The sequence below is a fragment of the Pristis pectinata genome, chromosome 23 (assembly GCF_009764475.1).
Source record: "Pristis pectinata isolate sPriPec2 chromosome 23, sPriPec2.1.pri, whole genome shotgun sequence".
Lineage (NCBI taxonomy): Eukaryota > Metazoa > Chordata > Chondrichthyes > Rhinopristiformes > Pristidae > Pristis > Pristis pectinata.
Genome location: NC_067427.1, coordinates 25,341,022 through 25,366,483, shown reverse-complemented (window position 1 = coordinate 25,366,483; position 25,462 = coordinate 25,341,022).

Here is a 25,462-nt window from a genome sequence, read left to right as displayed (position 1 = left end):
AGATCATGGCTGATTTGGCTGTGGACTCATATTCACCGACCTGCCTTTTCCCCAGAACCCTTAATTCCCCTGCTATGCAAAAATCTATCTAACTGTGTCTTAAATATATTTAATGAGAGCCTTTACCGCTTCCTTGGGCAGAGAATTCTACAGATTAACTACTCTCTGGAAAAACAGTTCCTCCTCATCTCCGTCCTAAATCTACTCCCCCGAATCTTGAGGTTACGTCACCTAGTTCTCATCTCACTTACCAGTGGAAACAACTTTCCTGCCTCTATCTTATCTATCCCTTTCATAATTGTAAATGTTTCTATCAAATCCCCTCTCATTCTTCTGAATTCTCGCAACTATAGTCCCAATCTCTCCTCATAGGCTAACCCCCTTATCTCTGCAATCAACCTGGTGAACCCTTCTGCACCACCTCCAAAGCTAGTATATCTTTCCTCAAGTAAGGAGACCAGAACTGCACGCAGTACTCCAGGTGCGGCCTCACCAGTACCCTTTATAGTCGCAGCATGACCTCCCTGCTCTTAAATTCAATCCCTCCGGCAATGAAGCCCAAGATTCCATTTGCCTTCTTAATAACCTGTTGCACCTGCAAACCAACCTTTTGCGATTCATGCACAAGCACTCGCAAGTCCCTCTGCACAGCAGCATGCTGCAATCTTTCACCACTTAAATAATAATCTGATCTTCTTCCTTCCAAAGTGGATGACCTCTCACTTACCAACATTGTAGTCCATCTGCCAGACCCTTGCCCACTCACTTAACCTATCTATATCTCTCTGCAGATTCGGCAGAATCAACACTCCCCAGGGTAGGTAAGGCCCTGGGGAGTGTTGTAGAACAGAAGGATCAAGGAATACAAGTACACGGTTGCCTGACAGTGGTGACACAGGTAGACAGGGTGGTAAAGAAGGCATTTGGCACGCTGGCCTTCATCAGTCAGGGCATTGAGTACAGGAGTTGGGATGTTACATTACAGTTATACAAGGCATAGGTGAGGCCGCACCTGAAGTATTGTGCACAGTTTTGGTTACCCTGTTGTAGGAAAGACGTCATTAAGCTGGAAACGGTACAAATAAGATTTACGAGAATGTTGCTAGGACTCCAGGAGCAACAGACAAAAATGCGAGAGGAACTCAGCAGGTCAGGCAGTATCCATGAAGGGGGATGAACAGTTGATGTTTCGGACTGAGATCCTTCATCAGGACTGGAAAGAAAGAGGGCAGAAGCCAGAATAAAAGGGTGGGAGGAGGGGGAGGAGCACGAGCTGGCGGGTGACAGGTGAATCCAGGTGAGGGGGGGAAGGTAGGCAGGTGAGGGAGGGGGGAAGTGGGAATGATGTGAGAAGCTGGGAGGTGATGGGTGGAAGAGGCAAAGGGCTGAACAAGATGGAATCTGATAGGAGAGGACAGAGGACCATGGAATAAAAGGAAGGAGGTGGGGAACCAGAGGGAGCAAGGCGTGGGTGATGGGCAGGTTGTGAGGGCGGGAGAGGGGAAAGAGAAGGGGTGATGGGGCCAGAGGGATAAGGGAAAACAAAGGTGGGGGGCAGAGGGGAGAGGTTACCAGAAGTTAGAGAAATCGATGTTGATGTCGCTCAGATTGGAGACTACTGAGACTGAATATGAGGTGGTGTTCCTCTAATCTGCTTCTCCAGGTTTACAGCATCTGCAGTCTTTCTTGTGTCGCCAAGACTCAAGGGCCTGAGTTATAGGGAGAGGTTGGGTAGGCTGGGACTTTATTCCTTGGAATGTAGGAGACTGAGGGACCTGAGGGGCAACTTCTTCACACATAGAATGGTGCCTATGTGGAACCAGCTGCCAGACAAACTGGTTAAGGCAGGCACAATAACAACATTTAAAAGGCATTTGGACAGGTACATGGATAGGAAAGGTATGGAGCATAGGAGACTAAGGGGTGACCTTATAAAGGTGTATAAAATCATGAGGGGCATAGTCATAGCAAAATGCTTTGCAGAAATTGATCATAGAAAAGGTTTAGAGGGATATCTGCCAAACGCTGGCAAATGGGACCAGCTCAGATGGGCATCTTGGTTGGCATTGACAAGTTGTTTCCATGTTATATTACTCTATAATTCTATGAACATCTAGACAAGCACTTAAATTGCCAAGGCAAAGAAGGCTATGGACCTAATTGAACTTAATGTGATTAGTAAAGATGTGTGCAACGGTTAGCACAAATGTGATGGGCCACTTCACCCACCGGATTCCCTACCCCCTCATCCGGTTCTGTCTCTCCCTTGAATGGTTCCCATTATCACCTTCCTTACTTATCAGCTTCCTCTCCCCCTACAAACGCTGCTTCACCTGCTGAGTTCCTCCAGCAGTTTGTTTTTTAACCAAAAATTTCAAGCCTGTCTTTATTTTGAAAAGCCACCTAAGACCATTTGTTGAACAATGCATCATTTGTTACATACTTGTTCCACAGATTTTCCTTGGGCATTTTAAAGTGAAATCTGAGACATAATTTGCTGATTGGTAATTTGCGACAGTGAATTATAAGATTTTCAGCCTCACTGCAGTCATTTATCATTTTACCAAGCAGCATGATTATAGTTTGTGCACATGAAGTGAAGAAGATTAATAGGTTTAGAGAAATCCTTTTGGCTTCATCTTTATACACTAAATTAACACTGCAGTTGTATGTGAGATGCCAGAAATGAACCTGAACTGAAAAATCATTGGAAGTGTTACAGTACCCATTTATCTAAAGGTTTAGGGGAAGTAGGGACTTTTTATTATGTTGGCCTGTTGCCATCAGGATCGGGTTTCAAATTGCAATCATAAAATTGATTTGAATATCCCCTATCTCTCTCCTTTTCAAGGTCTAAGATTGTGTTTGGGGACCAGCATTTGCTGTTCCTCCATGGATTGCGTTTGGAATGTTTATCAGCTTGTGGAGTCATCACAAACTAGGTGGTAAGGGGATTTGAAAGGGTCAAACTAATGTAGTCGTGGTTTGGGTCCGCATCCTGCCTCTAACTGTAATGTCCTTAACTTGACAGTATACAAAGAGGTGGGTGACCGTCTCCTCCCCACTGCAGCCTTCCCGAGGGCAGTGTGCATTGGGGATGATATTATGACTGCACAGGAAGGATCTGACTGGGAAGGCCTCTCTCACTGCCAGCCAATAATATTCAATGCTCAAAAACAGTGCTTATCCCCCATGCGTATCTCCCCCACCTTGAAGAGCAAGAAATTCATAAAACAGAAAATGATCATTGTGAAATTTTGTCAATGACAACATCATCCTGTGTTTATATAGTACCTCTAACTTAGCTAAAAGACATTTTGCAGAAGTGTATGAGACAAAAAATGAAACTGGGCCACAAGAAGATGTTGGGTCAATGAGATGGACTTCAAGGGCTGTATTGGAGAAGAAAAATATAAGATAAATACACCAGAAGTAGAAGAGGGTGGAGGACATTTGCATTCCCCACCGATCCCCCCCACCCTCCCACATCGGCATCAGCATTACCTCCCTGTACCAACTCTGCCTTGATTCCTTTAAAAATGGATGTTTTAGGGAGGGGTTCCTGAGCTTAGGGTCTTGGCAGCAGATGTGACCACCAATGTTACTATGATTAATGTTAGGGCAGAAAGCACATTGGAGGAATACAAATATCTTGTTGGAATCAAAGTTTCAAAATATCAAATTGCTAATTATATCCACAGATTATTCTTTTCTGTGTTGCAGTGGTGACTACAGTTATAGTCATGGAGCTGTACAGCACGGAAACAGGCACTTCGGCCTAACTTGTCCATGCCGACCAAGATGTCCATCCAATCTAGTCCCATTTAAGATATTTATTAGTCACGTGTACATCGAAACACACAGTGAAATACGTCTTTTTGCGTCCCTGGGAATGTGCTGGCGGACAGCCCGCAAGTGTCGCTACTCTTCCGGCGCCAATATAACATGCCCACATCTCCTAACCTGAACATCTTTGGAATGTGAGAGGAAACTGAAGTACCCAGACGAAATCCACACAGTCACAGAGAGAAAATACAAATGCCTTACAGACAGCTGCGGGAATTGAACCCGGGTCGCTAGCACTGTAATAGTGTTACACTAACCGCTACACTACCGTGGGTTTGGCCTATATCCCTCTAAACCTTTTCTGCGATCATTTTCTGTAAAGGATTTTGGCATAAGTGAAGCTCCAATGTTCCACAATCCGACTGTTCAGAAATCCGCTGTTATTCGGATTCTGGTGATGTTTACCACACTATCCTGAAATTCTCAGGTGTCCTGGTTCCAGCATTCCCCTGAAACTCACTGTGGTCCCTATTCCTAGGCTACCCCTGATACTTACCCCGATCCATTCCTATGGTCCCTTTAAACTCACCAAGGCCCAGTTCCTTTGCTCCCCAGAAACTTACCAGGGCTCCATTTCCCGCGGTCCCCTGAAATTAACCTGGGACCTTGGTTCCCGCAATCCCTTGAAACTCATCTGTCATGACCATTGATATCTTCTATGAATCAGAGGTGTTCCTATGAAACCTGTGTGGTAACCAGATATGAAGAGCAACCCTTGTTCCAGTTCTGTTCGGGTTCTCTCCCTCACTTACTTTTCCAGAACCCCGATGAAGGGTCCTCGATGTGAAACTCTAACGGTTTCTCTTTCCGCACATGCTGCCTGACCTGCTGAGCTTTCCCGGCATCTTTTGTGTTCATTATGCAGAAGACTGCATCACTCCTGCTTTCTGTTTTCACTGCCGGTCTGAAGGTGCTGACAACTTTGCTATCAATATCCAATCTTCCATTTCCTTCACATTTTTGATCCCTGATTCTTCACTTCCCTTTATTCTTATTCCTGGTGATACACCACCAAACAATACCCACTGAAAACACACAGACTCCCACAGCGACTTTGACAGCATATCCCTGCAGTCTGCATCCTGCAAAGACTCTCCCAGTTTCTTTCCTCTGTTGGACCTGGTCAGATGCTACCTCCGAAGGTGGAACTTCTGATATTTCTTCCCTTTAGTTCAACTAAGGATTTCCCTCCGTATTGGTTGCTGGATCGCTTCCACTTCCAATTTCTGCTCTTGTCCCTTCTTCTCCATCCCAGAACCACGGTAGCATTCCCTTGTTTTCACCTCCCACTCTGCCAGTTTCTAAATTCATCGTATGATTCTCCACCACACATGGAATCTCCACCGCGGTACCATGACAAAAGATAGCCTGCCTTTCCAAGCATTCCAAAGGCTTTGTTTTTGTCTCTGGCACTCTGGTCCACTCTTCAATGGCAACCAACACCACTTCGCCTTCCTGCATCACCTCTCATGCAAGCACCATGGGTTTAACCTCTGGTCTTTTACTTCCTCCTCCATTCCTGTCCAGGGTCCCAGGCAGCCTTTTCATGTGAAGCGCTGATACACTTACCATTCACTCACTTTAGTGCCATTTAGTTGCTCTCACAATGTAGTCCCTTCTTCATTGGGGAAACCCAACAGGACAACATTGAAAGTAAATCTGTACCACCCTCAAGCATAATTTTGTCACCTTAATCCTTGTCCCTTTGTCTTCAGATCTCTTTCCGCTGGGCCTCCTGCAGTGTTCCCATTGAACTTACAATATTTTCAAAGAGCAGAATCTCATCCTTTGATAAGGCAAATTATATGCATTCATATTCAACATTAAGTTCGACAATTTCAGTCTCATTTATTCATTGACACCTCCTCGTGATTCTTCTTTTGTTTCATTATAATCCAGCATCAGATGCTTTTGCCTTCTGCTACCATAACTTTCATTTATTTTGCCGACCACTTTGACCCTTTGCCCCTATTCCCTTTTCCTGCATCTGTTTTCACTCAAATTTCTTGACATTTAGATGAAAATTTACTACCCTAAAATGCTGAAGTACTGTTGAAAGTATCCTGACTGGTTGCATCGTGGTCTGGTATGGAAATTCAAGTGCGCAAGAATGTCAGAAGTTGCAGAGAGTAGTGGACTCAGCCTAATACATCATGTGTACATCCCTCCCCACCATCGGTAGTATCTACGGGAGGTGCTGACTCAAGAAGACAACATCTATCATCAAAGATCCCCACCATCCAGGCCATGCCATCTTCTTGCAGCTATCATCAGGCAGGTGGTACAGAAGCCTGAAGTCCCACACCACCAGGTTCAAGAACAGCTACATCCCTTCAGCCATTCATTTCTTGAAACAACCTGCACAACCTTAACCACTGTCTCAGTATAGCAACACTATGACCACATTGACCACTTTGCTCTACAATGGACTTTGTTTTCTTTGTTCTAATTGTGTTTTTCCTTGTATAATTTGTTCTGTTATGTTTTTCTTGTGAATGCTGCTTATCTGGTGCTATGTGCCTGTGATGCTTCTGCAACTAAGTTTTTCATTGCTCCTGTGCATACATGTACTTGTGCACATGGCAATAAACTCGACTTTGGTAACATTTTTTTCTCTCTCATTATATGCTGCATTATTCATTGAGCATCTCCTGGTTTTATTTCAGTATCAACTGTATTTTGGATTTGTATGAGATGTTCAGGGTTCTTTGCCTTGACAAACTGAGATTGTGGTATGCAGACCCAGATCATGAGATTTCCACAGCTGTAATTAAATACACACTAATCAGTGACTTTCCCCTGTGTTACTATTGGTTTCCCAGCATGTAATCAGTTGCTTAATTGTAAATTAACTCAACAGATTGATGATCGCCTTTCCAGTAAAAACAAGTACTCTTGGACAAATTAAACATAACAAACAACTTTCACTTCGATCAGCAGAATTCAGAGACAGATGGTATCTGTAGAAGAACTCTCCCCGTCTGGAGCTGGAGGCAGGCTTGTCCAGTCAGAAATAATGAAAATGAAACAAGTAATATCTGACTGTGAAATAGCATTGAAAGTGTCTTGATAAAACCTGTGAGTGATATTTTTAGTAGTGGTCTTTCCAGCCTCCCCTCCAGGACTCTGTCTATACCTCTCACTGCCTTGGTGAAGCAGCCAGCATAATCAAAGACCACACCCACCCGGGTCATTCTCTCTTCTCTCCTCTCCCATCAGGCAGAAGATACAGGAACCTAAGGGCACATACCACCAGGCTCAAGGACAGCTTCTATCCCACTGCCATAAGACCATTGAATGATGAGATGTAACCTTGACCTCACAATCTGCCTTGTTATGACCTTGCACCTCATTGTCTACCTGCAATGCACTTCCCTGTAGCTGTGACACTTTACTCTGTACTCTGTTATTGTTTTTACCCTGTACTACCTCAATGCACTCAGCACTAACTCAATATATCTGCACTGTGTAATGAATTGATCTGTACGAACGGTATGCAAGACAAGTTTTTCACTGTACCTTGGTACAAGTGACAATAATAAACCAATACCAATACCAATTCTGTTCCTGCCCTTCTGTAAAGCAGTGCAGCTGGTGGAGCTGCTGCCTCACAGCTCCAGTATCCTGGGTTTGACCCTGACTTCTGGTACTGTCTGTGTGGAGTTTGCACGTTCTTCCATTGACTGTGTGGGTTTTCCCCGGATTCTCCCGTTCCCGCCCATGTCCCAAAGATGTGAGGATTGGTAGGGTAATTGACCACTGTAAATTGATGCTGATGTGAGGTTGATTGGTAGAATCCAGAGGGAGTGGGGAGTGTTGGGAATGTTGGGGAATAAAATTGGATTGGTGTAGGATTAGTGTAAATGGGTGCATCAGCCTAGATGAAGGCTCTCGACTCGAAATGTCGACTGTCCATTTTCCTCCATAGATGCTGCCTGAACCGCTTCTTGTGTAACTGGGTGCTTGATGGTCAGCATGGTCTTGTTTCACTGAAGGGCTTATTTCCATTCCTTTTGGTTTGACCCGATGTCTTTGACTTCATGACTAAACACACGACAAGGGAGAAGTCTGTTAGCCATGCACTGTAATAGCTGTTCCAAACATTATCCTGCTTCCAAAATTTGGTTCCATTGAATTCAGAAATGGAATGTTAGGGATTATTCTGGAGTTATGAAATTATGGATAGCAAATATTAATTAAAATGAGAGCCAGTCTTCAGGAAATAAAACCTCTTTACAATTTAACTTCAATTGATACTTTAAGGCTATTGAAATCAATCATTGAGTGTGGAACATTCTGATTCTGTACCATTGAAACTATGCAGGGGAAAACAATAGATGAATGTTCATGTTAATTGGTGTTCATTGAAAAATTATATCTCCCAGTTACAGCTTCCATGTGACTCGGTCCACAGTCACAGCATGGGGTAAGATATACAGCTGCTATTACAATGCGCACTTTAAGAAAGTGAGTGAAGTCAAACCTCTAATCATGGGTTAGACTAGAGGTTGAAGAAATGGGCAAGGGAAGAGTAAAGTGGTGTATGAACAAGCAAGGCATATGGAATTGGAATGACTGCTCCCAGAGAAGATTAGTACAACTGCTGCCTTAAAGGATCAAAGAGCCATTGTGTTGTCATTTATATGTAATTCGAAATTACAAAATATGATAAAAGCAATGCAGTGTTAGTTTAATCAGATCAGCTACAGATGTATTTCTGCACTTTAAGTTCCATGATTTCTTTCAAATAATTACTTGTAATGATAATTAACTGGAGTGTTAATTAATTAACATTTTAATTAGTATCATTTTACCAGGCAGGGTTGAACATATTTTCACTTCAGTTCTTTAATTAAGTGGCTAAATGAGGGAATGTATAGCTCTTGGTGAATTTGTGATGTTTTTAGTGAAACTTGGAGTTGTGCAAAATATATTCATCCTCTTGAGAGTTGAAACAACAGGTGTTTCAACAAATCTGTTGTTGGGTCTGCAGCCTGACTTAACAGGAAGGTGATTATGGGTGATAATCCACATTCCTCGTATTCAGCCACAACTTGTTACAAACAGTCACAAAGCAGAAAGCACCAGATGAAAAACAGAAATGTTGACCTTGAGTCTGTTCCTTCTCCCCTAACTGCTAATCTGTCCATCCTCCAGTTCCATGGCTTTGCTATAATCCATGTTTTTAAATCTTTGTTAATTCACTCGTTCATTCTGTTTGTAACAGAATTTGCCATTTCTACCTGTTATCATTTTGGCATAGTTTCTCCTTTTTTCATTTTTTAGTCTGGCCTGCAAGGCATATTCCACATTACATAGACAAAGATTAATCTGATTTTCGACTGCTACTTAACTGCCATTTTAAGACATTGACATTAACCTTTCTGAAGTATTGCCTTTGTTCTATCTATCCCTTCCTCCTCTCCTCTGCCTTTTCCAAAGGATCCCCACCATCCAGGTCAGACCATCTTCTCACTGCTACCGTTAGGCAGGAGGTACAGAAGCCTGAAACCTCACACCACCAGGTTCAGGAACAGCTACTTTCATACAACCATCAGGTTGTTGAAACATCCTGCACAACCTGAACCCTACCTCAGCAACGGAACACTACAGACCACCTCCTGCACTACCATGGACTTGTCTCTGATTTATTTTTTGTACTAATGACTTGATTTGCAAAGTCATTTTCTTCATTGTCTAATATAATTTATGTATATTTTATATATAATTCATGTTTTGTATGTTATCTGAACCTACGTGCCTATGGTGCTGTTGCAAGCAAGGTTTTCATTGCAACTGTACCTCACAGTACTTGTGCACATGACAATAAACTCAATTTGACTTAACTTGACCAAACTTGAAAGGTCCCAGACTTGATTCCCAGACAATCATTGCCACTATAGAAAATTTGACTCATCTATAGCTGTGCTTCCTTTTCATTTCTCCTTGATTCCTCCACCAGTTTCAGCCATGAAGTACACAGTGGTGCCGTAGTTAGAGTTACTGCCACATGGCTTGGGTAACCTGAGCTTGGTCCTGACCTTTGGCACCGTCTCACCATTATCGACTGGGCTTTCCTCAAATCCACTAGATTTCTCCCAATTCCCAAACATGTGCTGGTAAATTAATTGGCTACAGTAAATTACCCCTAAAGTAGGTGGGTGGTGGGAAAATGGGCCTGTGAGGGAGAAGAGATTACCAAGAAATAGTTGAGGGAATGGGATTGATGGATCAAATGACCTCCTATGTTGTAAGAAAATATAAAGATCAGAAACAGTAAGATTATAAGCCAGCTCTCATCACGCATTTCTATCAAAATATGTTGGTTGTCCTCCATCAGCATGTCCAGATGCTGCTTCACTTGCTGTTCTAAGTGGAAGCAATGTAATTGTCAACCCATGGGTCACAAGTCAATTCATACTCTTCTACACAGCTCATGACGTGAATACAAGACCCCAAATCAGCTCCATGAAGCACTTATCCAGGTTGGAAATCATCTCACACTGCAACAATAAACTAAGCCAGAACTTCACGGAGGGAAAGCCAGTGAGGAGGCTTAGTTAGCTGATGAGGAATCTACAGTATATGCTGATCTCTGTACTCTGAGGTCTTGTTTCCAAGGAGATTGGAAAGCGGGGAAAAATTTCAGTCAACAAAGTGACATAATTATTCACATAAGGGATTCCACAGATGCTGGAATCCGGAGCAACACACACAACATGCTGGAGGAACTCAGCAGGTCAGGCAGCATCTATGGAGGGAAATAAACAGTTGACGTTTCTGGTCAAGACCTTCATCAGGACTGGAAAGGAAGAGGGCAGAAGCCAGAATAAGAAGGTGGGGGGGAGGGGGAGGAGCACACGCAGGCAGGTGATAGGTGAGTCCTGGAGAGGGGGGAAGGTAGGTGGGTGGGGGAGGGGGAAGGTGTAAGAAGCGGGGAGGTGATAGGTGGAAGAGGCCAAGGGCTGAAAAAAGGAGGAACCCAGTAGGAGAGGGCAGTGGACCATGGAATAAAAGGAAGGAGGCAGGGAATAGATGGGCAGGTCATGAGGGTGGGGAAAGGGGAAAGAGAAGGGGTGAGTGGGCTACAGGAATGAGGGATGACAAAGGAGGGGTGGAGGGGGAAGAAGAAGAGGGGAAGGGTGACCGGAAGTTAGAGAAATCGATGTTGAGGCCATCAGGTTGGAGACTCCCAAGGCAGAATCTGAGGTGTTGTTCCTCCAACCTGCGTCTGGCCTCAACGTGGCAGTAGAGGAGGCCGCGGATAGACTTGTCAGTATGGGAGTGGGGTGTGGAATTGAAGTGGGTGGTCACCGGGAGATCCTGGCTTTTGCGGTAGACGGAGCGAAGATGCCCGACGATGAATCACTCAATCTGCGTCGGGTCTCACTGACGTACAGGAGGCCGCACCTGGAGCACCGGACACAATAAATGACACGCTCGGATTCACAGGTGAAGCGCTGCCCCACCTGGAAGGACTGTCTAGGGCCCTGAATGGTGGTGCAGGAGGAGGTGTAGGGACAGGTGGAGCACTTAGTGCGGTTGTAGGGTTAAGTGCCGGTAGGGTCATCAGTGGAGAGAGATGAATGGACAAGAGAGTCGCGGAGAGAGTGATCCCTGTGGAAAGCGGAGAGAAGAGAGAGGGGAAGATGTGCCTGGTGGTGGAATCCCATTGGAGGTGACAGAAGGTGCCGAGAATGATGTACTGGATGCAGAGGCTTGTGGGGTCATAGGTGAAGACAGGGGGCACCCTGTCCCTGTTATGTCGGTGGAGGGAGGAGATGGGCCGATGGCAGACATGCAGGAAATGGAGGAGATGTGGGTGAGGGCAGCATTGATGCTGGTGGAACGGAAACCCTGTTTACTGAGAAAGGAGGACATCTCAGATGTTCTGGAATGGAAAGCCTCATCATGCGAACAGATACGGCGGAAGCAGAGGAACTGGGAGAAGGGGATGGCATCCTTGCAAGTGACAGGGTGGGAAGAGGTGTAGTCAAGGTAACTGTGGGAGTCCGTGGGTTTGTAAAAGATGTCCGTGGTGAATCTGTCTCCAGAGATGGAGACAGAGAGAGAGGGGAGAGGGGTGTCAGAGATGGACCAAGTGAGTTTCAGGGCAGGGTGAAAGTTGGAGGCAAAGTTGATGAAATTGATGAGGTCAGCACGGGTGCAGGAAGCAGCCCCAATGCAGTCATCAATGTAGCGGTGAAAGAGTCGGGGAGCATTACGGGTGTAGGCTTGGAACACGGACTGTTCCAGGCAGCTGGCGAAAAGGCAGGCATAGCTGGGGCCCATGTGAGTGCCCATGGCTACACCTTTGGTTTGGAGAGAGTGGGGAGAGCTGACAGAGAAGTTGTTGAGGGTGAGAAACAGTTCTGCCAGATGGAGGAGGGTGGCAGTGGGGGGAAACTGGTTGGGTCTGTTGTCGAGAAAGAAGCGGAGAGCCTTAAGGCCTTCCTGATGGGGGATGGAAGGGCACAGGGACTCAACATCCATAGCATTTCACTTGTGAATCCAAGGGTGTCATTTATTGCATCCTGTGCGGCCTCCACTACATCGGTGAGACCCGACGCAGATTGGGTGACCACTTCGTTAAGCACCTTCGCTCCGCCTGCCGCAAAAGCAAGGATCTCCAGGTGGCCATTCACTTCAATTCCACATCCCACTCCCATACTGACATGTCTATCTGTGGCCTCCTCTGCTGCCACGTTGAGGCCAGATGCAGGTTGGAGGAACAACACCTCTTATTCTGCCTTGGTAGTCTCCAATCTGACGGCCTCAACATTGATTTCTCTAACTTCCAGTAACCCGTCCCCTCTTTTCCTGCCCCCTTTTTTACCTCCTACCCCCCCACCCCTCCTTTGTCTTCCCTCATTCTTGTGGCCCCCTCCCCTTCTCTTTCCCCTTCCCCCGCCATCATGACCTGCCCATCTATTTCACACCTCCTTCCCTTTACTCCATGGTCCACTGGCCTCTCCTACCGGATTCCTTCTTCTTTAGCCCTTTGCCTCTTCTACCTGTCACCTCTCAGCTTCTTACATTTCGCCCCTCCTCCACCCTCCTACCTTGCCCCTCGTTCACCTGATCTCACCTCTCCCCTGCCTGCGTGTGCTCCTCCCCCTCCCCCTCCCCCCACCTTCTTATTCTGGCTTCTGCCCTCTTCCTTTCCAGTCCTGATGAAGAGTCTCGACCCAAAACGTCGACTTGTTTATTTCCCTCCATAGAAATAAATGTTCAATACTTTGCAAGTAATTTAAGATGCTGTTAATGATTACAATGCAGGATGAATACTCATTTTTAAATTGAACTTTTTGATTTGAATTCACAATTCCATTAAAGTAATGCAATGACATAAAGCCCAGCATCCAAACAGTGCACAGTATGCCAGCAAGGTAAGGATCACAGAGCCAGCTTAGGGAGATGACTCTTGGATTAATAGTCACCTTAAAATTGGAAGCTTCATTTGATGGCTCATTGCCTAGCAACAGAAACATGAAACACTAAAAACTGGACCCAGTATTGCTTTGGAATACAATTTCGGAGAATTAAATTATGAGGAAAGTTTAGAAAAAGGTGAAACTCTTCAGTCTTGAGAGGAACCAAATAAGAAGTGACCTTATAAAGGCATACTTGATATTAAATGGTATGGAATAGGTACATTAGAAAAATACTTCAAGTTAAACACTAAAGTACAACCAAGGCACATAAGTTCAATCAAGGTCTGAAGTCAGGAAAAAATTCACCATTCTGCCAGGCGTGGAATTGATTCCTAGTTGGTCACTGAAACCAAAGCCCTCAAACAATTGGAATTTGCAATTAGATGGCTTGCCTGCTTGCATTAACCTTGTGAGTTTCTGACAAGCAGAGAGTTTTCGGTATTCTTTTTATATACGAGTTCAGCCATCTGTGTCATTGAAAGTACTTTGTGAGGTCCAATCGTTGTGTGGCAGGGTTGGCAATTAATGACCAACACAAGCAACTGATAGATTGTAATCAAAATATTCAGTGGGAATCTTGTGCTGAAGAATGTTCAATGTTGTCACCATTCTTTTCTGGTCATCATGCTATCAATTTAGAAAGAGAAACTTTGTTTAGAGATGTTTTGAGAAAACATTAATAACTAGCTTATGGCAACTCACATCAATAGCTGTTAAATTATCGGTGTGATTTTATACTTCAAAGAAACTATTGAAACATGAAGTATCTCACTTGGCATAAATCAAAATCTAGTTGATAGATTTAGTTTTGCCAAAAGACCTGAAATCTGGGTTAAAATGAAATTTGCATTATCTGCATATGGTCCTGTGGAAGTCGAACGAGAGGGAAGTCTGACCCTGTCACCTCAAAGTCTTATCATTGACTGGAATGTGCAGAGAAATTCTCCAGAAAATGCATTAATTTTATTGAACATTTTCTTGGTCTGTTGGAAGCCAGTTGTAAGAGAATGATTGCTAATATTAGTTAACAGATGAATAATCAGTGTTTTATTTGACTCAGGAATTAGAGACAGATCTTAGGTCGATATCAAGTTATTCGAACCAAAATTGGAACCAATTATCTTATAATATTGGAATATATATAAATTGGAACTTATTATCTTAAGTGCCATCTTCCCCCCCCTACCCTTTTGACCTCTCTAACCTCAGAGTCTTCCACTAAACCTCAATGTAATCCCAAGGAACAGCACTTAATCTTTCAGCTAGGCATTTAACACCGTGTTCAATCATTTCAGATAATCAGCATGTCAGTATTTTGTTTTTTATTTCCGATTTCCAGCATCCACAATGCCGTAAAACTGTGATAATTCGGCACACTCAGGACTTTGATGGTGTTAGACTGGCAGATATTTTGGACTTTTGAATGTTACTTCAGTTAATAATCCAACACATATTTCATTCACACTTCTTCAGGTGTTACACTGTACAGCAGCATAATAAATTTGTCAGTGAACCTAATAAGTTTCAAGGCTGCTAAGAGAATCAAAAGGTAGGAACTGGGGCTCCAGTCGGTGTAAAGGGAGCACAGGAAGCAGGGCCCTGGTGTGCTAGAGAGACTGCAGGAACTGGTGCCCCAGAATGTTAAAGGGAGCACGTGAATCAGCCCCTGGTGAATTATCGAGATTTCTGAGCAATCAGATAGGGGAGTTTTACTGTATTTTCCTTTTGTAGATTTGAACAATGATTCTGCTGCTTCCATTTACACATCATCTTCACTGCCCCATTGTTTCTTTAATTATACTTTTACCATCCTCTATTACCTTCTGCCATATCACCTTTCACAGAACCTTCCCTTTTATTGACCTTCCTACCTCCCTTGACATCTTCACACTTATTTATTTCTACCTTTTTCCCAACTGTGATGAAACTTCATTGACCTTGAAACCTTAACATTTCTGTCATCAGACACTGACTACTTCAATCATTTTCCATTTTTGTTCCATACTTACACAGTTTATAACCACTGTTTTCTGAAGTGTTGGTCATTCCTTGTTTTTCTTCTGATTCTGTGATTTACTTTAGTACATCTGGCCAAGTAGTTTTATGCAGTGATTGAAGTTACCCTAAGTTCCATCTCTTGGAAATTTGAGTAATGTGCCACAACTAGCTGCTAATTATTAAATCTGGGCAGGCAGCCCGAAGGTATTATTTAAACTAAACATTGTGCACATATCTCAGACACTGCAATGTAAGATATTTTTCTTACTTGAGATGTGCCATATAAATCAGCATTGTAATTGTGATATATTTTTCTTCTTCAGGGATTCTGATTCGAAATTGTCTTTTCAAACCCATATTTCTATTTATCCAACCTTCTTTTATTTCGTCTTCAGAGTCATAGAGTCACAGAGCACGGAAACAGGCCCTTCGGCCCACCGAATCTATGCTGACCATCAAGCACCATTGACACTAATCTTACATTAATCTCATTTTATTCTCTCCACATCAATTCATCAACTCCCCCCAGTCCATCACTCACCGAGACACAGGTGCACCTCAAGGCTGTGTGCTTAGCCCCCTGCTCTACTCCATATACATACATGACGGTGTGGCTAAGCACAGCTCCAATGCCATATACAAATTTGCCAATGACACAACTGTTGTTGGATGAATCACAGGTGGTGATGAGTCAGCGTACAGGAGTGAGATAGGACACCTGGTTGAGTGGTGCCTCAAAAGCAACCTCTCACTCAATGTCAGTAAAACAAAAGAGCTGACTGTTGACTTCGGGAAGATGAAGGAGGGTGAACATGTGCCAGTCTACATTGGTGGATCAGCGGTGGAGAGGGTCAGCAGCTTTAAATTCCTGGGCATTAATGTATTGAATGACCTGTCCTAGGCCCAGCACATAAATGCAATCACAAGGTCTTTACTTTCTTTGAAGGTTAAGGAGGGTCGGCTTGTCACCGAACACTCCAACAAACTTCTCCAGATGTACTGTTGAAAGTATCCTGACTGGTTGCATCATGGTCTGGTACAGCAGTTCAAACGTGCAGTGACATAAGATGCTGCAGAGAGTAGTGGACTCAGCCTAATACATCACGAGCACATCCCTCCTCACCACCAGAAGTAGCTACATGAGATGCTGCCTCAAGAAGACAACATCTATCATCAAAGACCTCCACCATCCGGGCCATGCCATCGTCTTGCTGTTACCATCAGGCAGGGGGTACGGAAAACTGAAGTCCCACACCAGCAGGTTCGATGCCAGCTACATCCCTTCAACCATTCAGTTCTTGAACCAACCTGCACAACCCTAATTACCACCTCAGTATAGCAACACTATGACCATTTTGATCACTTCGCACTATAATGAACTTTTTTTTGTTCCAGTTGGGTCCTTTCTTGTATAATTTATGTTCAGTGATGTTTTTCTTGTCCAATGTCTGCTTATCCAATGCTATGTGCCTGTGACGCTGCTGCAAGTAAGTTTTTCATTGTACCTGTGCATACATGTGTTTGTGCAGATGACAATAAACTCAACTTTGACCCTGAATCTGGGGTAATATCCAGTGGCCAATTAGGACATCAACTCACGTATCTTTGGGATGTGGGAGGAAACTGGAGCATTCGGAGAAAACCCATGAGGTCATAGGCAGAACGTGCAAACTCCATATGGACAGCACCAGAGATCAAGATTGAACCCGGGTTGCTAGAGCTGTGAGGCAGCAGCACTCCCAGCTACATCACTGTGTTTCCCTGGGTTGTTCTGCAGAGTAGGTCCACGTGATTCCCCTGCTAGTAAGCTCCATTCTGGAGATAAAGGGCTTTATTGTACACAGAGTAATGTCAGGCAACCAGACCCATGGAAATCTCTCATCCACCTTTTCTTGCCAGCATCAAACTAGCATTTAATTGATGACTGAGAAGAGATCACACGTTCAGTGGTGTACAACAAATTGGAGGTTAAATAATCTAGTAAGATTATAAACATAGGTAAACCTTATTTAGTAATCATCTTAATTTCATTGTCCCAAGGCTGAAGAATGCTACAGATGTCATCCCCAACATCTTCATGAAACTTAATGGAAATAAATTGCCTGATCATTACGATTAAATAACATGACCTAGAACTTTACAATATCTAGTCACAACGTTTAAGTGATAAATTGGGATATTGCATTTGTAGTTGCTAAACTATCATGTAACTATAGCAATGTCCATTTATCTGGTCCTTTTGTTACTGTGAGTTGATAAATATCATATATTAATAATTAAAAGAAGATATTGCTTGCTCAAGAAACCTAAAATGTATTTGTTTAAATACAATAATCTGTCTCCAAGTAGCAAGTTGAAAAAAAACAGTGCAGATTATGGAACAATGGGGAGCTACGGTTATGACATCACAAAATAAGGGGATAAACTGGTGAATTGTCACAATATAAGGTGACTTTTATTCCTATCGTTTCAGCTGTGAGAACAAAAAAAAACTGATCATTTTGTTAATATGTGGGACATCAGGTGGATGCCTGGGTATGCTTAATGGAAAAGCTAATGAAGACCACTACTCTGAACCTGAAATAATCTGCTGTTTGCTCTGTTTGTTGTTAGAAAATAGTCACATTAACTTCATGGTCTATTTTTCTCTGTTGTAGATTTTGTCACTTATAATGAATTTGCTACATGCAATTGAGAATGTTGTTATTTATTAGCATACAAGTGTGGACAGAAATGGGCTTGAGGCATCTCTGAAACTAATGCGTAAAAATGCAACATTAATGTATCAAATTGTGTTGACTTATCTTGGAAATTATCCACGTAACAGTACAGATTTGAGAAGATTCTAAGTGGCAAGAATTTAGACAAGTGAGACAAATAACACTAAACAAAACTTACGCTGCAGGACTTGCTCATGAGTGTAATAAATTACAAATTCATTGGCTCGTCATTGAATGTTCTGTTCAGAATATCTACTAATATGGCATGAAAGCAGCTTCTTTTTGCTGTGTCGCATCTTCTCATTGGTCCTCCCTTCATTGCAGTTGTCTCAACAACAACCCAAGTTGCCTTGGGGTTTATTGTGCTTTTCAGGATGAAAATATCCCAAAGGAGCCAAATATCAAACTGTGAGAATGGATAATGCTAGGAGAATATAGGTGGAGTTTGCTATAAAGGGTAGATTGGGTGTGGGGGTGGCAAGGGACATTCATAACTTTCTTTCAGGAAAGTGGTCCATGAAGATCCAGCAATCTCCATGGTGTAGATTTCACTTCCCCGGTGATAGTTGCTGTGAAGTGAAGATCCATTGTCCAGAGGAGGGATGACACCATAATGGGGGAACAGCTAATCACATCAAAGAATTCTCACAGACAACAAACCAGGAAGCAAAAACGCGTATTTTCATTCTCAGAAGTAACGACTAGAATATTTAGATAAAATAAAGATAAAAGGTGAACTATTAAAAGCAAAAGTTATAAAAATTGTCAAATATATCATTATTTTAAAAACTGTGGAATTTTGAAATAATTAACTGATGGATTGATCTACTCTAATAAAATTAGTTGTTACCAGTGCAACAGTGGTTAAGCAGTAACTATGGCTTAGGACAACATAAACCTAGAAATACAGAACACTAGGAGCACAAGTAGGCTGTTCAGATCTTTGAGCCACTCCACCATTCAGTGTGACTGTGGCTGAATGGCTGAGCTGATCATTTATACCATTTTCCTATGGTCTCCCCATACTCTTTCTTTCCATCTAGAAATGTGTCTGTCTCCTTAAATATATGCAGTGATTTGTCCTCCACAGCCTCTGTGGTGTTGAGTTCTACAGGTTCACTGCCTTCTGGGTGAAGAAATTTCTCTTCATCTCAGTCCTAGGTGTCTTACCCCACATCCTGAGATTGTGACTCCTGATTCCAGTGCTCCCAGCCAGGGGAAAAAAATCCTTCTTCCACCCAGTCTGCAGAGCCCTGTCAGAATGTTGTTAGTTTCAATTAGATCCTCTCTCATACTTCTAAACTGTAGTGAATATAAACCAAGTCAACCTAATCTCTCCACGCCTGGTTTAAAAATGTCAATTTCACCTCATTCAACAAATGTAACATTTGTGTATCTCTTAGTGTCATAACTGCTTTGTCAGACTTGTCCGTCTCACAAACTTCTAGGGCCTGGTGTCTAAATCAAGAGAGTTCTTCCACAAACTAGTCAAGCAACAACCTGTCATAGTCATAGTCCCAAAGTGATACTGTACAGATCCTTTACCAGGTTCTTCTGTCACGGGATAGAATCATAACGTCATACAACACTACAATAGTCCATTTGGCACACCATGTCCATTATGACCAGCACATACCCATGTACATTATACCATATACCAACACTAGGTCTATAGTCTTCGATGCCTTGGTGATTCAAGTGATCATCTTGATACTTAAATGTTATGAGGTACCTGCCTCCACTACCCACTCAGGCAGTGTGTTCCAGATTCCAACTACCACAAGGCAAATATACTTCTGCAGAAACCTCGATCTCTTTATGCTAAACCTATACCCTCTAATTTTAGGCACTTTGCAATGGAAAAAAGTTCCCTACTATCTACCATATCTCTACATCTCATAATTTTGCATACCTCTATCAAGTGCCACCCCCCCAACCAGCCTTCTTTGCTCCAAGGAAAACAAACCCAGCTATCCTCATAATGCTCCATCCCAGGCAACATCCTGGTGAATCTCCTCTGCACCCTCTCCAGTGCAATCATGTCTTTCCAATGGTGTGGTGACCAGAAGTGTAATTAGGACTCCAGCTATGGCCTAACCAATGTTTTATAAATGCTTCACGGGTACACTGACAGGACAGGCTCACCAGAAGTTGCGATGCAACAGGGTACAGGTGGAAGGGAGTAGCCCCGAGAGCCCCCAACGTTGACTTGGGTCCCATGAAACTCTATTTAGTCAAACAAAAACAAGGAGTCCTCCTCCTGATTATCATCTTCTGTCCTCCCACAGCTCATGAATTGGTGCTTCTCCATGTCAAAGAAATAGTAAAGGAGAGAACATACTGAGTAGGAGACTGAATGCCTGTCATTGAGAGTAGTTTGGCAGCACCACCACAGACCAAGCAGGCTGAGTCCTGAAGGACACAGATGGAAGATTGGGTCCATGGCAGACGGTGAGCAAACCCACATGAAGGATAAACCTAGGATAAACAAGCTCTACCACCAAGAACAAGAGTAGCAGATGCATTGGAACACCACCATCTGCAAGGGGCACGCCATCATGATTTGGAAATATATTGCAGTCCTTTCTTTACTATTGAGTGTAAGTCCTCGAATTTTCTCCTCAAAAGCATGGTGGGAGTGCATTTAACCAATGGACTGCAAGAGTTTAACAATGTTGTTTACCATAACCTTCTCAAGAGAAGATATAAGAGCTTGAAAGCCCAGACGATCAGACTGCAGAACAGCTTCTTCCCCACTGCCATCAGACTCTGAACCAATCACCTCTTTCACATCCCCTTCCCAGTGGTGCTGCCACACTACAGGCTCTTAATTCTCCCTCTCTTGGTTATTCTGATTTTGTCACTTTAGCATTTCTTCTTGCACTTCTTGTTAAAAGGCCTGGACAGAGTAGACGTGGCAAAGTTGTTTCCCATGGTGGGGAGTCTAGTACAAGAGGGCACGACCCCAGGATTGAAGGGCGCCCATTCAGAACAGAGATGTGGAGAAATTTCTTTAGCCAGAGGGTGGTGAATCTATGGAATTTGTTGCCACGGGCGGCTGTGGAGGCAAAGTCATTGGGTGTATTTAAGGCAGAAATTGATAGGTATCTGAGTAGCCAGGGCATCAAAGGTGAGAAGGCGGGGGAGTGGGGCTAAATGGGAGAATGGATCAGCTCATGATAGAATTGTGGAGCAGACTCGATGGGCCAAATGGCCGACTTCTGCTCCTTTGTCTTATGGTTTTATGGTCTTCTTCAGATTGCATTACAATCTTTGCACCATTCTGCTGTTTTGCACTCACCATTGTATTTATTGTTGTATTTATTATCACCATGTATACTGTTTACTCTGTGAGCTTCAATAAGCAAGGAATTTCATTGCACCCTGGTGTACATGACAATAAACTAATCTGAATCTGAATCTGAAGAGCAGATAGGGATGGGTAATAAATGCTGGCCCTGCCAGCAATGTCCAGATCCCTCCAAAAATGAATAGATAAAATCATTGAATCTCTGGTTAGTTCACCAAATGTCTAAACATTTAGTAAATGGGACAGGTACAGCAACAAGACTAGTTGAGGAGTTTGGAACCACTGACAGCAACTCCAATATATTCCAGCAACCACTATCAGGTTGCTCTGTATAACAGTGAACTTTGATGGCCTCACAATTATCCTTATAGTACTTTCTGATCCATTGGGGAAAATGACAAGAACTTGTTTAAAGAAAAAGTTTGATTCCAATGTTTCGGGCTGAGACCCTGAGGTAAAGGCATCATCCAATGCAGATCACATTTCTACTGTTGAATGCAGAGATATGTTTGGGTATAACAAGACAACCATTGACAATAGAAGCCTGGAGTTACTTGGTCATGTTTTGGTCAAAAGTAAACCCATCACTTTTTCATTCATCTCCATCCCTTTGCGAAATTAGTCCATGAGTTAATGTTTGCTTAATATTCCCATGATCCCTAGGGAGCAAAGTGTGGCATATTTGTATGTAGTTATGCAAATAAGTCATGTTCAGAGGATTCAGTGAAGCCATCTTGTCTATTTGTGGCACAAACACCCTGTGTACTGAGATCCTTAATATTAGCATTCGAACAAACACCTGTGTTTGAAGTTCTCTTATCCTGTAATCGTTATTGAAACCAAAACTTAACAGAAATCCAATTGTATCCAAGATCCATCATTACAATTGGCTATGAGGCTGCTTGAATTGGCAGTGCAATGGAAAAATCAGGTGGGAACAAAATTCTCTCATCTCTGGACTGCGGCTCCTTAGTGCTGGATGTTGTGGGAGCCTCCAAAGCTCTGTGAAAATGGCAGAATATCACAGAAAAATTGTGCCGAATATTGCAGCTCCCCAGCATCTGGTCTGTAAATTAATCAGTGTAAGGTTCTGGCCAGCTGGTGTGGGGAAAGAAAGAGTGAAGATGCAAACAACTTGGCTTCCTAGACAGCAACATTTGATCCTGAAGGCAGTGAGTAACTTTCAGCAAAATTAATGAGAGTCTGAAATCAGTGGAAGAGGCAGAGAGTTAAAGTAAATGTACACAGGAGGCTTGAGTACTGCAACACTGTTTTGGCAAGAAAAGAAAGAAAATGCTGGTTCAAACACAAACAGGCTTCAAAGACAGCCTGAGGGTATATAACAAGTCTGGTGAATCATTCACATCCTACATGAACTGGAAGGCAGTGCTAAAAATTATGCGGGCATTGATTGCTGCAATGAAGGAATAGATGATTACTCCTGGCATTGCGTACTCACTAACTGAGTCTCTCCACAGAGAGCTACAGATATTGTGTTTGCTGGGGTGGTTCAGAGGTTGGAAGAATACTCAACCTACAGCCCTATGAGGCAGTCGTTAGCTGTAAATATTGCTGGGTCCTCAGTCCAATTATCTTCAGCTTCTTCATCAATGACCTTCCTTCCATCACAATATCAGAAGTTGGAATGGAGGCACATGAGACTGCAGGTGCTGGAATCTGGAGCAACAAACAATCTGCTGGAGGAACTGAGTGGTTTGAGCAGCATCTGCAGGGTTTCAGGCTGAAATGTCGACTATTCATTTGCCCCCCGCCCACAGATGCTACTTGAACTGCTTTCCTCCAGCAGATTGTTTGTTGCTTCAGAAGTGGGAATGTTCATTATTGATTGCACAATGCTCAATACCATTTGCAGCTCCTCAGCAAATGAAGCAGTCTATGGATCTGCAGTTACCAAGACTTGCACAATATGCAGGCTTGAGTTGATAAATGGCAAATAACATTCATGCCTCAGAAGTGCCACTCTAACTATCTCTACAAAAGAGAGGCCAACTACACACTTGGGTCTTCCAGAGCATTACTATCTCCAAATTGCCAGCCAACAGCGTCTTGGAAGTCACCATTGAACAGAAATTAGACCAGCAATATTTTGACTATGCGAAGAGGTCAGAGGTTGACCATCCCATGGCAAGTATATTGTACAAGCAGTCAGAAGTTGGGATAGACTGTGGATGATTGCTGCATCTTCACTCAAAGACCCATCGGGATGTTGTAATTTTGTAGTCTTTGGATTGTACACTCAGGGGTAAGTTTATGAGTTGTCTAAGAAAGATCCTGTTGAGAATATAAAAAGCCTCATATTTGACTTGGAGTGCAGGATTGATTGCAACTTCGATGAGAATGGCAACTCATACTGCCAGGGAACGCTGTCTAGTCCCAGTCATAGATGTGGCAGTAGTTTACGGTCAAATATATCTCCCAAAGTTTTGTTGCAAAAACAAGATCAGTGTGAGGCAGCACTGTTATAAAGGTACCAGGATCCATTCTACACACAACTGTTCTTTCCTAAAATCTACATGCTACTCTTGTTGGAAAAAACAATATAATGCATTAGCTTGTAAAATGAAACACAGGGCAACAGATAGGAGTTAGTCTTGAATGCAACACCAGCACAGAGTTTCTCATGAGAAGTCACAAAGGGGAATTTCTGCAATATTACAACAGCTGAAGATAACACAGGATTTTCTTTATCTTGCATCTGTGCTTCAGGCAATCACAGAATGAGACAAGAAGCCTATACAGCTATATCCAAAACCACATTCAGAATCATTGCACATGGTGTCAATGCTCAGAAGCTTTCCTACCTCATGCCTTTCCACCAATCAAGATATATAAAGGGATAGATGATAACCAACTGAAACCATGCAACATGAGTCCAATGCCATGAGCCATCTAGGACCAGATTCATCCTTAAAACATTTACTTGCAGGGATAACAAAGATAAAAAATCCAAAATCAATACATTCAGTTACAACAAACCACTCAGAATTAACAGTGCCTTGAATATTGTGGAACGATCTGCCTCAAGTCATTGGTTAACTATTCTATGAATAGGATCTGAGTTATTCTAATCCTTCTTTACTGGAAAGGAAATATAGGTTCCTTTGCTAGTTTATGTTTTATTTCTAGCTCTGAACAGCCTGTAAACTTTACCATAAAAAGAGGATTTGGAGAAATACCTCAAAATAACACACCGGTAAAGTGTCAGAAGATAAGATGCATTATATTGTTGGAATTTCAAAGCAGAATTAGTAATTGTAAAGCATTGAGAACTATGAATCTCCTTCATACTGTATGCACTATTAAAAGAACCATTGGACTCAAGACCATTATTCACAATATACTGTATGTCCACACACAAGAAAAAGGGCAAATTGCATTTATATAACACATTAATGAAGGAGTAACATTCCAAGGCACTCTAATATTGAGCATTCAAACAAAATTTGATGCTGAGCCACATAAAGAGATATTAGAACAAAAAATGTGTGAACAAATGTGTTACAAATATCTTAGAAGAAGAGAGAGTTAAAGAGACAGAGAGATATATAGAGAAGCAATCCAGAGCTTAGGGTTTTTGCGGGTGGAGACGTGGATATCATATGGGGGAGCAATTACATTTTGGGATTGTCAGGACCTAGAACTGGAGGAGAACCAATATTTTAGAGGATTATAAAGCTGGAGGAATTTATAGAGAGAACAAGGGATGTAAAGATGCAAAGTTTTAAAGAAAGCCATTGCACTGTTATAGGTCAGAGAGCAAGGAAGTGATGGAACATCAGTGCTTGGAGTGAGATAGGACATAAGCTTCAGAGTTTTGACATATTCCAATTTTGTAGAATAGAAAAGAAAGCCCATCAAGAGATGAGAATTTTCAAGTGGAAAGAATGATCATAGATTTGAACAGCAGAAGGGCCTTATGTTGGAGCAGAGTTGGGTGATGTTTCTTTCAACAAAGAACTGGGATGGAGCACTTTGACCTTATTCCTGAAGACCCACGTCAGATTCTTTGCATTATTTTACCTTGGATGGTGATCCACTTTGAAATAGAGCTATTTTGAGAAAATTATACTGAACTAATTAGATATAATCCAAACACCTGGAGACACAAGAGATTCTGCAGATGCTGAAATCTG